We start from the raw sequence: 12195 nt of genomic DNA, 5'->3' as shown, positions 1-12195 counted from the left end.
GCTGTAATTATAAGGTTCACTTGCAGCTGGATGCACCTCTGGCCAGTGTAATTATCAGGGTCACCTGCAGCTGGAGGCACCTCTTGTCTTTTTAATTATCAGGGACACGTGGAGCTGGATGCACCTCTTGCTAGTGTAATTATCATGGACACATACAGCTGCATGCAACTCTTGCCAGTGTAATTATCAGCGATACTTGAAGTTGGATGCACCTCTTATCCAGAGTAATTATCAGGGACACATGCAGCTGGATGCACCTCTGGCTGATGTAATTATCAGGGTCACCTGCAGCTGGATGTACCTCTTGCCAGTGTAATTATCAGGGACACATGCAGCTAGATGCACCTCTGGCCGGTGTAATTATAATGTTCACTTGCAGCTGGATGCACCTCTTACCAGAGTAATTATCAGGTACACATGCAGCTGGATGCACCTCTTGTCTTTGTAATTATCAGGGTCACTTGCAGCTGGCTGTAACTCTTGCTGCTCTATTTATAAGGTCACATGCAGCTGGATGCACCTCTTGTCTTTGTAATTATCAGGGACACGTGCGGCTGGATGCACCTTTGGCCGCTGTAATTATCAGGGACACATGCAGCTGGATGCACCTCTTGCCAGAGTACTTATCAGGGATACGTGCAGCTGGATGCACATCTTGCCAGCGTAATTATCATGGACACATACAGCTGGATACAACTCTTGTCAATGTAATTATCAGCAATACTTGAAGTTGGATGCACGTCTTGCCAGAGTAATTATCAGGGACACATGCAGCAGGGTGCACCTCTGTCTGGCGTAATTATCAGGATCACCTGCAGCTGGATGCACCTCTTGCCAGAGTAATTATCAGTGACCTGTGCAGCTGGATGCACCTCTTGCCGGAGTAATTATCAGGGACACGTGCAGCTGGATGCACCTCTTGCCGGAGTAATTATCAGGGACACGTTCAGCTGGATGCAAATCTTGCCAGATTAATTATCAGGGACACATGCAGCTGGATGCACCTCTGGCCAGTGTAATTATCAGGGTCACTTGCAGCTCGATGTAATTCTTGCCAGAGTAATTATCAGGGACACATGCAGCAGGGTGCACCTCTGTCTGGCGTAATTATCAGGATCACCTGCAGCTGGATGCACCTCTTGCCAGAGTAATTATCAGTGACCTGTGCAGCTGGATGCACCTCTTGCCGGAGTAATTATCATGGACACCTACAGCTGGATACAACTCTTGCCAATGTAATTATCAGCAATACTTGAAGTTGGATGCACCTCTTGCCAGAGTAGTTATCAGGGACACATGCAGCTGGATGCACCTCTGGCTGATGTAATTATCAGGATCACCTGCAGCTGGATGCACCTCTTGCCAGAGTAATTATCAGGGACACGTTCAGCTGGATGCAAATCTTGCCAGTGTAATTATCAGGGACAAATGCAGCTGGATGCACCTCTGGCCGGTGTAATTATCAGGGTGGAGTAATTATCAGGGACACGTGTAGCTGGTTGCTCCTCTTGCGGGAGTAATTATCAGGGACACATGCACCTGGATGCACCTATTGCCGGAGTAATTATCAGGGACATGTGCAGCTGAATGCACCTTTTGCCACTGTAATTATCAGGGACACGCCCAGCTGGATGCATCTCTTGCCGGAATAATTATCAGGGACACATGCAGCTAGTTGAACCTCTTGCCGGAGTAATTCTCAGGGTCACTTGCAGCTGGATGTAACTCTTGCCGCTGTAATTATAAGGTTCACTTGCAGCTGGATGCACCTCTGGCCAGTGTAATTATCAGGGTCACCTGCAGCTGGATGCACCTCTTACCATAGTAATGATCAGGGACACGTGCAGCTGGATGCACCTCTTGCCAGAGTAATTATCATGGACACGTGCAGCTGGATGCACCTCTTGCCGGAGTAATTATCAGGGATACGTTCAGCTGGATGCAAATATTGCCAGATTCATTATCAGGGACACATGCAGCTGGATGCACCTCTGGCCAGTGTAATTATCAGGGTCACTTGCAGCTGGATGTAATTCTTGCCAGAGTAATTATCTGTGACACGTGTAGCTGGATGTTCCACTTGCCGGAGTAATTATCAGGGACACGTGCAGCTGGATACACCTCTTGCCAGAGTACTTATCAGGGATACGTGCAGCTGGATGCATCTCTTGCCAGTGTAATTATCATGGACACATACAGCTGGATACAACTCTTGCCAATGTAATTATCAGCAATACTTGAAGATGGATGCAGCTCTTGCCAGAGTAATTATCAGGGACACATGCAGCTGGATGCACCTCTGGCCGGTGTAATTATCAGGGTGGAGTAATTATCACGGACACGTGTAGCTGAATGCTCCTCTTGCCGGAGTAATTATCAGGGACACATGCAGCTGGATGCACCTCTTGCCACTGTAATTATCAGGGACATGTGCAGCTGGATGCACCTCTTGCCACAATAATTATCAGGGACACGCACAGCTGGATGCATCACTTGCCGGAATAATTATCAGGGACACATGCAGCTGGATGTAACTCTTGCCGCTGTAATTATAAGGTTCACTTGCAGCTGGATGCACCTCTGGCCAGTGTAATTATCAGGGTCACCTGCAGCTGGATGCATCTCTTACCATAGTAATGATCAGGGACACGTGCAGCTGGATGCACCTCTTGCCAGAGTAATTATCATGGACACGTGCAGCTGGATGCACCTCTTGCCGGAGTAATTATCAGGGACACGTTCAGCTGGATGCAAATATTGCCAGATTCATTATCAGGGACACATGCAGCTGGATGCACCTCTGGCCGGTGTAATTATCAGGGTCACTTGCAGCTGGATGCACCTCTTGCCAGAGTAATTATAAGGGACCCGTGCAGCTGGATGCACCTCTTGCCGGAGTAATTATCAGGGACACGTGCAGCTGGATCCACCTCTTGCCGGAGTAATTATCAGGGACACGTTCAGCTGGATGCAAATCTTGCCAGATTAATATTCAGGGACACATGCAGCTGGATGCACCTCTGGCCAGTGTAATTATCAGGGATACGTGCAGCTGGATGCACCTCTTGCCAGTGTAATTATCATGGACACATACAGCTGGATACAACTCTTGCCAATGTAATTATCAGCAATACTTGAAGTTGGATGCAGCTCTTGCCAGAGTAATTATCAGGGACACATGCAGCTGGATGCACCTCTGGCCGGTGTAACTATCATGGTGGAGTAATTATCACGGACACGTGTAGCTGAATGCTCCTCTTGCCGGAGTAATTATCAGGGACACATGCAGCTGGATGCACCTCTTGCCACTGTAATTATCAGGGACATGTGCAGCTGGATGCACCTCTTGCCACTATAATTATCAGGGACACGCACAGCTGGATGCATCACTTGCCGGAATAATTATCAGGGACACATGCAGCTGGATGTAACTCTTGCCGCTGTAATTATAAGGTTCACTTGCAGCTGGATGCACCTCTGGCCAGTGTAATTATCAGGGTCACCTGCAGCTGGATGCACCTCTTACCATAGTAATGATCAGGGACACGTGCAGCTGGATGCACCTCTTGCCAGAGTAATTATCAGGGACACGTGCAGATGGATGCACCTCTTGTCTTTTTAATTATCAGGGACACGTGGAGCTGGATGCACCTCTTGCCAGTGTAATTATCATGAACACATACAGCTGCATGCAACTCTTGCCAGTGTAATTATCAGCGATACTTGAAGTTGGATGCACCTCTTATCCAGAGTAATTATCAGGGACACATGCAGTTGGATGCACCTCTGGCTGATGTAATTAACAGGGTCACGTGCAGCTGGATGCACCTCTTGCCAGTGTAATTATCAGGGAGACATGCAGCTAGATGCACCTCTGGCCGGTGTAATTATAATGTTCACTTGCAGCTGGATGCACCTCTTACCAGAGTAATTATCAGGTACACATGCAGCTGGATGCACCTCTTGTCTTTGTAATTATCAGGAAAACGTGCAGCTGGATGTAACTCTTGCCGCTGTAATTATCAGGTACACATGCAGCTGGATGCACCTCTTGTCTTTGTAATTATCAGGAAAACGTGCAGCTGGATGCACCTCTAGCCAGAGAAATTATCAGGGACACGTTCAGCTGGATGCAAATCTTGCCAGTGTAATTATCAGGGACACATGCAGCTGGATGCACCTCTGGCCGGTGTAATTATCAGTGTGGAGTAATTATCAGGCACAATTGTAGCTGGATGCTCCTCTTGCCGGAGTAATTATCAGGGACACATGCAGGTGGATGCACCTCTTGCCGGAGTAATTATCAGGGACACGTGCAGCTGGATGCACCTCTTGCCAGAGTAATTATCATGGACACGTGCAGCTGGATGCACCTCTTGCCGGAGTAATTATCAGGGACACGTTCAGCTGGATGCAAATATTGCCAGATTCATTATCAGGGACACATGCAGCTGGATGCACCTCTGGCCGGTGTAATTATCAGGGTCACTTGCAGCTGGATGCACCTCTTGCCAGAGTAATTATAAGGGACCCGTGCAGCTGGATGCACCTCTTGCCGGAGTAATTATCAGGGACACGTGCAGCTGGATCCACCTCTTGCCGGAGTGATTATCAGGGACACGTTCAGCTGGATGCAAATCTTGCCAGATTAATATTCAGGGACACATGCAGCTGGATGCACCTCTGGCCAGTGTAATTATCAGGGATACGTGCAGCTGGATGCACCTCTTGCCAGTGTAATTATCATGGACACATACAGCTGGATACAACTCTTGCCAATGTAATTATCAGCAATACTTGAAGTTGGATGCAGCTCTTGCCAGAGTAATTATCAGGGACACATGCAGCTGGATGTACCTCTGGCCGGTGTAATTATCAGGGTGGAGTAATTATCACGGACACGTGTAGCTGAATGCTCCTCTTGCCGGAGTAATTATCAGGGACACATGCAGCTGGATGCACCTCTTGCCACTGTAATTATCAGGGACATGTGCAGCTGGATGCACCTCTTGCCACTATAATTATCAGGGACACGCACAGCTGGATGCATCACTTGCCGGAATAATTATCAGGGACACATGCAGCTGGATGTAACTCTTGCCGCTGTAATTATAAGGTTCACTTGCAGCTGGATGCACCTCTGGCCAGTGTAATTATCAGGGTCACCTGCAGCTGGATGCACCTCTTACCATAGTAATGATCAGGGACACGTGCAGCTGGATGCACCTCTTGCCAGAGTAATTATCAGGGACACGTGCAGATGGATGCACCTCTTGTCTTTTTAATTATCAGGGACACGTGGAGCTGGATGCACCTCTTGCCAGTGTAATTATCATGGACACATACAGCTGCATGCAACTCTTGCTAGTGTAATTATCAGCGATACTTGAAGTTTGATGCACCTCTTATCCAGAGTAATTATCAGGGACACATGCAGTTGGATGCACCTCTGGCTGATGTAATTATCAGGGTCACCTGCAGCTGGATGCACCTCTTGCCAGTGTAATTATCAGGGAGACATGCAGCTAGATGCACCTCTGGCCGGTGTAATTATAATGTTCACTTGCAGCTGGATGCACCTCTTACCAGAGTAATTATCAGGTACACATGCAGCTGGATGCACCTCTTGTCTTTGTAATTATCAGGAAAACGTGCAGCTGGATGTAACTCTTGCCGCTGTAATTATCAGGTACACATGCAGCTGGATGCACCTCTTGTCTTTGTAATTATCAGGAAAACGTGCAGCTGGATGCACCTCTAGCCAGAGTAATTATCAGGGACACGTTCAGCTGGATGCAAATCTTGCCAGTGTAATTATCAGGGACACATGCAGCTGGATGCACCTCTGGCCGGTGTAATTATAATGTTCACTTGCAGCTGGATGCACCTCTTACCAGAGTAATTATCAGGTACACATGCAGCTGGATGCACCTCTTGTCTTTGTAATTATCAGGAAAACGTGCAGCTGGATGTAACTCTTGCCGCTGTAATTATCAGGGACACATGCAGCTGGATGGACCTCTTGCCGGAGTAATTATCAGGGTCACTTGCAGCTGGCTGTAACTCTTGCTGCTGTATTTATAAGGTCACATGCAGCTGGATGCACCTCTTGTCTTTGTAATTATCAGGGACACGTGCGGCTGGATGCACCTTTGGCCGCTGTAATTATCAGGGACACATGCAGCTGGATGCACCTCTTGCCAGAGTACTTATCAGGGATACGTGCAGCTGGATGCACCTCTTGCCAGCGTAATTATCATGGACACATACAGCTGGATACAACTCTTGTCAATGTAATTATCAGCAATACTTGAAGTTGGATGCACGTCTTGCCAGAGTAATTATCAGGGACACATGCAGCAGGGTGCACCTCTGGCTGGCGTAATTATCAGGATCACCTGCAGCTGGATGCACCTCTTGCCAGAGTAATTATCAGTGACCTGTGCAGCTGGATGCACCTCTTGCCGGAGTAATTATCAGGGACACGTGCAGCTGGATGCACCTCTTGCCGGAGTAATTATCAGGGACACGTTCAGCTGGATGCAAATCTTGCCAGATTAATTATCAGGGACACATGCAGCTGGATGCACCTCTGGCCAGTGTAATTATCAGGGTCACTTGCAGCTCGATGTAATTCTTGCCAGAGTAATTATCTGGGACACGTGTAGCTGGATGTTCCTCTTGCCGGAGTAATTATCAGGGACACGTGCAGCTGGATGCACCTCTTGCCAGAGTACTTATCTGGGATACGTGCAGCTGGATGCACCTCATGCCAGTGTAATTATCATGGACACATACAGCTGGATACAACTCTTGCCAATGTAATTATCAGCAATACTTGAAGTTGGATGCACCTCTTGCCAGAGTAGTTATCAGGGACACATGCAGCTGGATGCACCTCTGGCTGATGTAATTATCAGGATCACCTGCAGCTGGATGCACCTCTTGCCAGAGTAATTATCAGGGACACGTTCAGCTGGATGCAAATCTTGCCAGTGTAATTATCAGGGACAAATGCAGCTGGATGCACCTCTGGCCGGTGTAATTATCAGGGTGGAGTAATTATCAGGGACACGTGTAGCTGGTTGCTCCTCTTGCGGGAGTAATTATCAGGGACACATGCAGCTGGATGCACCTATTGCCGGAGTAATTATCAGGGACATGTGCAGCTGAATGCACCTTTTGCCAGTGTAATTATCAGGGACACGCCCAGCTGGATGCATCTCTTGCCGGAATAATTATCAGGGACACATGCAGCTAGTTGAACCTCTTGCCGGAGTAATTCTCAGGGTCACTTGCAGCTGGATGTAACTCTTGCCGCTGTAATTATAAGGTTCACTTGCAGCTGGATGCACCTCTGGCCAGTGTAATTATCAGGGTCACCTGCAGCTGGATGCACCTCTTACCATAGTAATGATCAGGGACACGTGCAGCTGGATGCACCTCTTGCCAGAGTAATTATCATGGACACGTGCAGCTGGATGCACCTCTTGCCGGAGTAATTATCAGGGATACGTTCAGCTGGATGCAAATATTGCCAGATTCATTATCAGGGACACATGCAGCTGGATGCACCTCTGGCCGGTGTAATTATCAGGGTCACTTGCAGATGGATGCACCTCTTGCCAGAGTAATTATCAGGGACCCGTGCAGCTGGATGCACCTCTTGCCGGAGTAATTATCAGGGACACGTGCAGCTGGATCCACCTCTTGCCGGAGTAATTATCAGGGACACGTTCAGCTGGATGCAAATCTTGCCAGATTAATATTCAGGGACACATGCAGCTGGATGCACCTCTGGCCAGTGTAATTATCAGGGTCACTTGCAGCTGGATGTAATTCTTGCCAGAGTAATTATCTGGGACACGTGTAGCTGGATGTTCCTCTTGCCGGAGTAATTATCAGGGACACGTGCAGCTGGATACACCTCTTGCCATAGTACTTATCAGGGATACGTGCAGCTGGATACATCTCTTGCCAGTGTAATTATCATGGACACATATAGCTGGATACAACTCTTGCCAATGTAATTATCAGCAATACTTGAAGATGGATGCAGCTCTTGCCAGAGTAATTATCAGGGACACATGCAGCTGGATGCACCTCTGGCCGGTGTAATTATCAGGGTGGAGTAATTATCACGGACACGTGTAGCTGAATGCTCCTCTTGCCGGAGTAATTATCAGGGACACATGCAGCTGGATGCACCTCTTGCCACTGTAATTATCAGGGACATGTGCAGCTGGATGCACCTCTTGCCACAATAATTATCAGGGACACGCACAGCTGGATGCATCACTTGCCGGAATAATTATCAGGGACACATGCAGCTGGATGTAACTCTTGCCGCTGTAATTATAAGGTTCACTTGCAGCTGGATGCACCTCTGGCCAGTGTAAATATCAGGGTCACCTGCAGCTGGATGCATCTCTTACCATAGTAATGATCAGGGACACGTGCAGCTGGATGCACCTCTTGCCAGAGTAATTATCATGGACACGTGCAGCTGGATGCACCTCTTGCCGGAGTAATTATCAGGGACACGTTCAGCTGGATGCAAATATTGCCAGATTCATTATCAGGGACACATGCAGCTGGATGCACCTCTGGCCGGTGTAATTATCAGGGTCACTTGCAGCTGGATGCACCTCTTGCCAGAGTAATTATAAGGGACCCGTGCAGCTGGATGCACCTCTTGCCGGAGTAATTATCAGGGACACGTGCAGCTGGATCCACCTCTTGCCGGAGTAATTATCAGGGACACGTTCAGCTGGATGCAAATCTTGCCAGATTAATATTCAGGGACACATGCAGCTGGATGCACCTCTGGCCAGTGTAATTATCAGGGATACGTGCAGCTGGATGCACCTCTTGCCAGTGTAATTATCATGGACACATACAGCTGGATACAACTCTTGCCAATGTAATTATCAGCAATACTTGAAGTTGGCTGCAGCTCTTGCCAGAGTAATTATCAGGGACACATGCAGCTGGATGCACCTCTGGCCGGTGTAATTATCATGGTGGAGTAATTATCACGGACACGTGTAGCTGAATGCTCCTCTTGCCGGAGTAATTATCAGGGACACATGCAGCTGGATGCACCTCTTGCCACTGTAATTATCAGGGACATGTGCAGCTGGATGCACCTCTTGCCACTATAATTATCAGGGACACGCACAGCTAGATGCATCACTTGCCGGAATAATTATCAGGGACACATGCAGCTGGATGTAACTCTTGCCGCTGTAATTATAAGGTTCACTTGCAGCTGGATGCACCTCTGGCCAGTGTAATTATCAGGGTCACCTGCAGCTGGATGCACCTTTTACCATAGTAATGATCAGGGACACGTGCAGCTGGATGCACCTCTTGCCAGAGTAATTATCAGGGACACGTGCAGATGGATGCACCTCTTGTCTTTTTAATTATCAGGGACACGTGGAGCTGGATGCACCTCTTGCCAGTGTAATTATCATGGACACATACAGCTGCATGCAACTCTTGCCAGTGTAATTATCAGCGATACTTGAAGTTGGATGCACCTCTTATCCAGAGTAATTATCAGGGACACATGCAGTTGGATGCACCTCTGGCTGATGTAATTATCAGGGTCACCTGCAGCTGGATGCACCTCTTGCCAGTGTAATTATCAGGGAGACATGCAGCTAGATGCACCTCTGGCCGGTGTAATTATAATGTTCACTTGCAGCTGGATGCACCTCTTACCAGAGTAATTATCAGGTACACATGCAGCTGGATGCACCTCTTGTCTTTGTAATTATCAGGAAAACGTGCAGCTGGATGTAACTCTTGCCGCTGTAATTATCAGGTACACATGCAGCTGGATGCACCTCTTGTCTTTGTAATTATCAGGAAAACGTGCAGCTGGATGCACCTCTAGCCAGAGAAATTATCAGGGACACGTTCAGCTGGATGCAAATCTTGCCAGTGTAATTATCAGGGACACATGCAGCTGGATGCACCTCTGGCCGGTGTAATTATCAGTGTGGAGTAATTATCAGGGACAATTGTAGCTGGATGCTCCTCTTGCCGGAGTAATTATCAGGGACACATGCAGGTGGATGCACCTCTTGCCGGAGTAATTATCAGGGACATGTGCAGCTGGATGCACCTCTTGCCACTGTAATTATCAGGGACACGCACAGCTGGATGCATCACTTGCCGGAATAATTATCAGGGACACATGCAGCTGGATGCACCTCTTGCCGGAGTAATTCTCAGGGTCACTTGCAGCTGGATGTAACTCTTGCCGCTGTAATTATAAGGTTCACTTGCAGCTGGATGCACCTCTGGCCAGTGTAATTATCAGGGTCACCTGCAGCTGGATGCACCTCTTACCATAGTAATGATCAGGGACACGTGCAGCTGGATGCACCTCTTGCCAGAGTAATTATCAGGGACACGTGCAGATGGATGCATCTCTTGTCTTTTTAATTATCAGGGACACGTGGAGCTGGATGCACCTCTTGCCAGTGTAATTATCATGGACACATACAGCTGCATGCAACTCTTGCCAGTGTAATTATCAGCGATACTTGAAGTTGGATGCACCTCTTATCCAGAGTAATTATCAGGGACACATGCAGCTGGATGCACCTCTGGCTGATGTAATTATCAGGGTCACCTGCAGCTGGATGTACCTCTTGCCAGTGTAATTATCAGGGACACATGCAGCTAGATGCACCTCTGGCCGGTGTAATTATAATGTTCACTTGCAGCTGGATGCACCTCTTACCAGAGTAATTATCAGGTACACATGCAGCTGGATGCACCTCTTGTCTCTGTAATTATCAGGGACACGTGCGGCTGGATGCACCTTTGGCCGCTGTAATTATCAGGGACACATGCAGCTGGATGCACCTCTTGCCAGAGTACTTATCAGGGATACGTGCAGCTGGATGCACCTCTTGCCAGCGTAATTATCATGGACACATACAGCTGGATACAACTCTTGTCAATGTAATTATCAGCAATACTTGAAGTTGGATGCACGTCTTGCCAGAGTAATTATCAGGGACACATGCAGCAGGGTGCACCTCTTGCTGGCGTAATTATCAGGATCACCTGCAGCTGGATGCACCTCATGCCAGAGTAATTATCAGTGACCTGTGCAGCTGGATGCACCTCTTGCTGGAGTAATTATCAGGAAAACGTGCAGCTGGATGTAACTCTTGCCGCTGTAATTATCAGGGACACATGCAGCTGGATGGACCTCTTGCCGGAGTAATTATCAGGGTCACTTGCAGCTGGCTATAACTCTTGCTGCTGTATTTATAAGGTCACATGCAGCTGGATGCACCTCTTGTCTTTGTAATTATCAGGGACACGTGCGGCTGGATGCACCTTTGGCCGCTGTAATTATCAGGGACACATGCAGCTGGATGCACCTCTTGCCAGAGTACTTATCAGGGATACGTGCAGCTGGATGCACCTCTTGCCAGCGTAATTATCATGGACACATACAGCTGGATACAACTCTTGTCAATGTAATTATCAGCAATACTTGAAGTTGGATGCACGTCTTGCCAGAGTAATTATCAGGGACACATGCAGCAGGGTGCACCTCTGGCTGGCGTAATTATCAGGATCACCTGCAGCTGGATGCACCTCTTGCCAGAGTAATTATCAGTGACCTGTGCAGCTGGATGCACCTCTTGCCGGAGTAATTATCAGGGACACGTGCAGCTGGATGCACCTCTTGCCGGAGTAATTATCAGGGACACGTTCAGCTGGATGCAAATCTTGCCAGATTAATTATCAGGGACACATGCAGCTGGATGCACCTCTGGCCAGTGTAATTATCAGGGTCACTTGCAGCTCGATGTAATTCTTGCCAGAGTAATTATCTGGGACACGTGTAGCTGGATGTTCCTCTTGCCGGAGTAATTATCAGGGACACGTGCAGCTGGATGCACCTCTTGCCAGAGTACTTATCTGGGATACGTGCAGCTGGATGCACCTCATGCCAGTGTAATTATCATGGACACATACAGCTGGATACAACTCTTGACAATATAATTATCAGCAATACTTGAAGTTGGATGCACCTCTTGCCAGAGTAGTTATCAGGGACACATGCAGCTGGATGCACCTCTGGCTGATGTAATTATCAGGATCACCTGCAGCTGGATGCACCTCTTGCCAGTGTAATTATCAGGGACAAATGCAGCT

Source organism: Narcine bancroftii, chromosome 13 (assembly GCF_036971445.1).
Source record: "Narcine bancroftii isolate sNarBan1 chromosome 13, sNarBan1.hap1, whole genome shotgun sequence".
Lineage (NCBI taxonomy): Eukaryota > Metazoa > Chordata > Chondrichthyes > Torpediniformes > Narcinidae > Narcine > Narcine bancroftii.
This window is presented reverse-complemented; position numbering follows the sequence as displayed.